We start from the raw sequence: 7,040 nt of genomic DNA, 5'->3' as shown, positions 1-7,040 counted from the left end.
TCTTACAAACACACACACACACACACACACACGCACACACACACACACACACACACACACACAAAGAAACAGTATAGTGCATGTGAAACACTTACCTTCTCTCTCTCTCCAGGGTTCTCGGTCCAGCTTTCATGTGCACAGCTGCTCACCTTATAGCCAGCAGTATACCCCCGGCGGCCCCCCTCTGCCCCGGACCGTCTGCAGGGTCCCACTGGACACACAGGCTCTCATACAGGTACTGAACATCATACATTATTCAGCAGCTCAGAGAGAGACCGGCACTCATCTCTCTCTCTCTCTCTCTCTCTCTCTCCGGTGCGGTGAGTCTGTAGGTGGGCTGCCGCTCACTGCTGCTGTTTATATATATGTGTGTTTTATCTGGACACTTTAGCTTTTAATTAGAGGACAATGAAGAGACACATGAAAGTCGAGTAGGTAGCAGAACGTGATTCAGGCTTGAACCTGAGTGTCCGTGAGCCAACTGCTCCTTCACTGCACCACGGTTTGTAAACCAGGACTCAACCATAAGGATGTTGTTTTTTTCGTCAGGCTAGTCGTTGTTATTTCCACATGCCCCACAAAAAAATGTTTTAAACCTAGAAATGCATTTTTGTATTTTCTAGAAATTTACATAAAATATTTTAATAAAATATAAAATTTTATTTTATTTTTTATTTTAATATTGATTTAAATGTAATGCATTTACGTTTTAAATTTAATAAAGAAAAATAATTTATGCATAGAGTTAATTTCTGATTGTTGTTAGCCAACTAGATCGCTTTATTTTGGTGAAAAATCAACCAAATTTGCAATTACAATGTAGAATGCATCACATAAAAACAAAACGGAAAGTGACTTTTTCTCCAGTACATCATCTTTATCCATGAGCTCTGATACTGAAGCATTAGCTCAATATTCTGTGCGAAATGTTAAATTTTAAACGGCCATATAAAGTGAAATGACTCTGAATCTAACGTTTTTGAAGATTCTTTTTTTAATCTTTTAGTAAATAACTTCCAGATGTGTGATGAGGTAAAGGTGACCTATCAGTTAGTTGTTGTACTTCAGATCTATTATGTCTCTTCAAACTAGATTTCTACTTTTTCTGAAAAGTAAGAATGCCAAACTCTGCGACACGATGTGAGGGTTTTTGCGAGTGTCGTTAGGTCTTAACTATGCGGTTGCCACGGTGTTTTGGTGGTTGTTAGGTGATTTTTTTTTCTGTCTTGTGTGATATTCTGTCGGGTTTGTCCTTCAGTGCAAGTGTGTTTTTTATCATCATATCACGAGGAGCTCTAGTACTAGTGATGTTTGACTTCAGCTCACTACAAAAATCTACATCTTCAGCATGTTATGTTGAGCTGTGAGCTCTTCCGTTTGTTTTCATAAAGAGAGCACTTATTCAGAGATCTCCTGACGTGTAGCTCAGATGTTCAGCTGGTCAGATGTATACATTGGCACGCAGCAGGAGATGGTTCTCCAGGATGACCGCGGTGCAGCACACGAGGTCAGAGCACTTACAGCACAGCAGACTGATGCACGGTGTGTGACGGGGGGTCAGCTATTAGCATTCGGGTCTCTACTGTCTCAACACACAAACAGAACGAGCTTATCACTCATATAGTCGTCCCTTTCAATGCTATATCCTGTCTAACACATGACTGCAAATGCATACTTCAGTGTAGTTTTACATACTCCAAAAAATATGTACTGCTGATAAAGTGCTTCTGAGTATGTACTAAGGCACATTGGCACGTCATGAAATCGCGTCTTGATACCACAGAGCTCTTTGTTGCGTGCTGTTTGTGTTTGCACGTAAGTTTTAGCTTGCTGTTAAATTCATTATTGTGAAATACTGATTGTTACAAACTTACCATTGCACAAGGGATTGTGGGTATTATTTGCCTAAAAATATATAATTTGAAAATCCACTGTGAATAATTTGACATCTGGACAACTTTATCTTTGTATTTTTAATGTGCCATTCAAAAGTTTGGGTTTCAGTGAGTTTTTTTATTTACACTTTTTTTATTTTTTTTAAAGAAATGAATACTGTAATTCAGCATTGACACATTAAATTGAACAAAATGTTACAAAGGACTTCTATTTCAAATAAATGCTTCTCTTTTGAACTTTCAGTTCATCTGTGAATCCTGAAAAATAAAATGTATCACAGTTTCCACAAAACTATGGAGCAGCGCAACTGTTTTCAACATTGATAATAATCAGAAATGTGTCTCGAGCAGCAGATCAGCATATTATACTGATTTCTGAAGATCATGTGACACTGAAGACTGGAGGAATGATGCTGAAAATACAGCTGCGCATCACAGAAATATATTACACTTTAACATATACTCACATAGAAAAGTTTTTAATTGTAATAATATTTCATAATATTACTGTGTTTACAGCATTTATGTTAATCACATATGTATTTTTGGTGAGCAGAACATACATAATAAAAAAAAAAAAAACGTACCAACCCCAAACTTTTAAATGGATGCGCTAAACCTGATCTGATATACTTTTTAGGCTAGTATTTGAATGGGGCTGCAGTCCAGAGGGTTGGGTTTGGCTGATTATCTTCAGCAATTAGTATGTGGGCAAGTTTCTCCAATAGTAGATGTTTTATTATTGCCCAGTGTGTTTGCTCTTATTTTTCAACATATTGCTATAGTTTTTGGTTCCAAAAAATAAAAATAATGAATGAGAATACTAACGGATCGCTCAGATAGTATGCTATAGTGTGCAGTATTCAGTGATTTAATAAGGTTGTCATTTGTTTCATAACGCATGACTCAGTCGTATAGTTGTCCTCTCCAATACCTGACCTTTTCATTGTCTAATGGTCACTTGGACTCTTAGATGTGTGGTGAACAGGACTACATCAGAGCACACGTGTGTGTGTGTGTGTGTTGTAAACTCAGACACGGAGAGAATGAAGAGCAGGTGTGAAAAGACTCCAGTCACTGTATGGGAGCCGACCTGCCGAAGCGCTCGTCTCTTCTCACGCTCTTCACACCCTCAAACACCAGGGGAAGAGACGAGGAGAGCACAAGTGTGGAAAGGAAGAGATAGTCATAATTGAACTGGGAGGACGCAGGAGATGCTAAATATAACGGCGCATGAGTGTATTTAACACACGTCTGCATGTCGAGGGCAGACAGGTGCGTCTGCAGTAACAGACGTGAGCTGATTGCGTGTTATTCAGAGACCTCTTGTGATCATTTGAGTTTTGTGTGTGTGTGTGTGTGTGTGTGTGTGTGTGTGTGTGAGAAGTATTGTTCCATAATGTTAAATTGACTTTCAGAGATACTTTTGAGAAGTCTATTTTAAATTGTTTTAAATAACATTTATCTAATTCTTATTGTTGAATCAGAATTAAAGAATTACACTACAAGTATTACACTACAAGAAATACACTATATCACAGTTACATAATAAGAATTATACAAGAACATCACTACACTACAATTACACTACAAGAATTACACTACACAAACTGAACTATACTGCAATTACACTACAAGAATTACACTACACAAACTGAACTATACTGCAATTACACTACAAGAATTACACTACACAAACTGAACTATACTGCAATTACACTACAAGAATTACACTACACTACAAGAACTACACTATACTACAATTACACTACAGGAATTATACTATAGTTATACTACAAGAATAACAATACACTACAAGAACTACACTATACGAATTATACTACAAGAAGTACATTATCTACAATTACACTTAAATAATTATACTACAATTAACTACAGGAATTTTACAATGGTAATTGTAGTATAATTACAAGAATTATACTACAATTACACTACAAGAATTACATGAGCTACAATGTACTACGATTACAAGAACTGCACTTCACTACACTAAAATAATTGCAGTACACTACAAGAATTATACTACAATTAAACTTCAAGAATCATGCTACAAAACTGGGCTATACTACAGTTACACTACAATAATTATATTACAAGAATTTCACTGCAAGAATTAAGTTATATTAATTATACTAGAAGAGTTCATTTGTTTCACTGCAGGGCCAGTAAAAGCAAACAGGTGGTTTAAAATGTTGAAAACAAGTGCAACTAGCTACAGGACATATAAAACATATACTTTCCCATATACAAATATGTAAATTTGCTCACACTTTATTTTAATGTGTCCTTGTTGCAGTTTAATTACACAAAGAAGCACTGAGCTGAAGTAATGAACTTAATATAGGTTTTTACTATAGTAAATACATGTAACATGCAGCAAGGACACATTAAAATGCAGTGTTGCTGTAGAGTTTTACCTAAAATCTTGATATTGATGGCAAAAAGTTTTTGGACATCACCTTCCCCTCATAATAACAACATAATTATAAGATCATTAGTAATAGCGATACTGCACTGTTGCATTCGATAAAATTACCTTATTCATGTTTAATTGATTATTATTGTTATTTAAGTCTGTGTTTCTATCTGTAACAGTGGCGGTTGTATGTTTGTGATGTGTTCAGACCGCCTGTGTGTGCAGAATGTGTTCCTCAAACGTTTGGATGAAGAGCCCCTGCAAAGCCGCTTCTCTCTCTGTTGAACAAAGCCGTTCTTACCAGCTCAGGGCGCCTATCGATTTATTAAAGTCAAAGCGGCCACAGGGACGTCTGTACCTACGTGAAGTTTTCTTTTCTACCTTTGCAAAGTCGTTCCTCTCAGATCTGAGGTTAGTCTTTCCTTGTCTCCTCCCGTGAAGAAACTTTAACGCGCGGGACAACTTTGAAAAGCAGGCCGCAGAAGATTGCTCTGGGCTGTGGCAGACTTTGAAGAATTTATTTACCAATGAAAAGGAAGAAAAATAAAATCAATGGTGACACCCTCACAGTCAGGCAGACTCTCTCAGACCAAAGAGAACGAGAAAAAAACATAATCATAAAACCAAAACAAAGACGGCCGCTGGAATCATCTTCCACACATTTACAACGTTTCTAACAACTTACAGATACAAACTACTCTGGATCTCTCCCCCGCATTACAAACACGTTCCCTGTTTGGTCAGAATTACTAAACATGGTGAGATAATGATCTTTCAGCACTTATTCATTCTCATCTCATCTCATTATTAATGGTGATTTTTCATTAGAAAAATTATTCAGTTCTTAGATAATTCATTTGTTTATCGTTACTGTAATGCAATAAAAAAGTACAGTGATTTAAAACAGCATATCGTACATACAACCAATACTACGGCAATGCATTATTTGATATAATTTGCATCGTATGACATTCAGACTGAAATGCTGCAATGTCCAGGTACATTTGTGGCTGCTGTATCATGCACCGGCATTGAAAGCCTTGAAATGTTAGGTCTGGAAAAGTCGATAAGAAGATCTTTGTCCAATAATCATAATATACTGAACGAATCTTGGAAGTCGTGGAATTTCATTGATCCAAAATATTGATCTAAACACCATATTTTCAAACACAAAACATGGTATTACAAAGCATTTTCGGTGGATTTTTTATATTTTTTATGGTAATACTATGGTATTTTTGTGACTTCAGAGGAGAGTTGACTGGCTGAAGTCTTTGATTTTTCCAGCAGCTCATTACTTTTGATAACCTTTCTTCAGTCGGTCCGGTGGCGTCCGTCTCTTTGAGGTGTTTCAGCACCACAGGTGAGTTTCTAGATCATCCGTTCAGGTGGAGGCCGAGCTTTAATGCTTTAAATGCAGCTCAGAATGAAAGAATGGTGTGCATCAAAGCAGCGGCGCGCGGCGAGGAGTCTGATTATGTTTGTGGTTCAGGTTGAACGTGTGCGCAGTCAAAGAGAGCAAACAGGAGATTAATGAGAGCGCGCGGCGCTTTGTGTTCCCACCTCAGTCTAAAGCAGGATATTTCTGTCAACTGATAATTACTGTCAGATGGCTGCAGCACCTCTCCCAGAGATGACAGGAGCGAGGGAGGAAGGGAGAGACGCGAGTGCGCTCACGGTGTTATTCTGTCACACCTGATGTCGCTGGAGTGAGTTTTTTTCCGCCTGGCGCGTGAGGTAGAGCTGGCGCTCACTTTCACTCATCTCCAGTCGAAGTCAATTAAACTTTGATTTAAACTAAACAAATACCATCGTCATCATCACCGCCTCACTTTAAACCAGATGTGCGAGCTGTGAGGTGTCATTTGGGAACGATGAGGAATAATGCACTCTATATGAATGCAGCAGAAGTTCCTCGTGTTTCTGCTGTAGGTCTGAGGAGAGGGTTTTTGTGGGAGATTTCAAATATATGAGATCTGAGGTGAAAGGAGGAAGATTGGAGGCTGAGGCACAAAATTATGAAAAGATGTGTCCCTGGAGCAGAAAAGCAGTGTTGAGTCGCTGGGGGATATTTGTAGCAATAGCCAACAATACATTGTGTGGGTCAACATTATTGATTTTTCTTTTATGCCAAAAATCATTAGGATATTAAGTAAAGATCATGTTCCATGAAGATATTTTGTAAAGTTCCTACTGTAAATACATCAAAACTTAATTGTTGATTAGTAATATGCATTGCTAAGAACTTCATTTGGACAACTTTAAAGATGATTTTCTCAATATTTTGATTTTTTTGCACCCTCAGATTCCAGATTTTCAAATAGTTGCATCTCAGCCAAATATTATTTATTAGATACAAACCTTACATCAATGGAAAGCTTATTTATTCAGCTTTCAGATGAGGCATGCATCTCAATTTTGTATAACTGGTTTTCACAGTTTCACACTGGTCACATATAAAGATAATTTATTTATTGGATTTTAATCGCTATTGTATTTAATTTGTATTTATTAAATTTGTTTTTGTTCTCAGTTTTTCAGTATATAAAATAATTTATTGCACAAAAGATCAAAATGTATGAACCTTTACATCTGTAAAAAATATTCATCTAATAAACTGTTTAAATATAATGATTAAAATAACTTAAATCATGCCAACTAATAAATTAGCACATGTTGTGGTCGGCATAAACCATCGTTATATCCTT

The 7,040-nt window shown here is 36.9% G+C and overlaps 1 long non-coding RNA gene across 1 annotated transcript in view; it reads left to right on the top strand.

Moving 5' to 3' along the window:
• Nucleotides 1-6,443, top strand: part of LOC107571354 (uncharacterized) — an 8,151-nt gene extending 1,708 nt beyond the window's left edge. The window contains exons 2-3 of the long non-coding RNA XR_001607173.1: nucleotides 4,558-4,560; nucleotides 6,359-6,443. This is a non-coding gene — a long non-coding RNA (uncharacterized lncRNA). The remainder of the gene's footprint in view (nucleotides 1-4,557; nucleotides 4,561-6,358) is intronic.
• Nucleotides 6,444-7,040: the final 597 nt, after the last annotated feature.

This window comes from Sinocyclocheilus grahami, unplaced genomic scaffold (genome assembly GCF_001515645.1).
Source record: "Sinocyclocheilus grahami isolate Dianchi unplaced genomic scaffold, SAMN03320097.WGS_v1.1 scaffold1584.1, whole genome shotgun sequence".
Lineage (NCBI taxonomy): Eukaryota > Metazoa > Chordata > Actinopteri > Cypriniformes > Cyprinidae > Sinocyclocheilus > Sinocyclocheilus grahami.
Note: the sequence above shows the minus strand (reverse complement) of the source record. Positions and strands in the feature narration are given on the sequence as shown.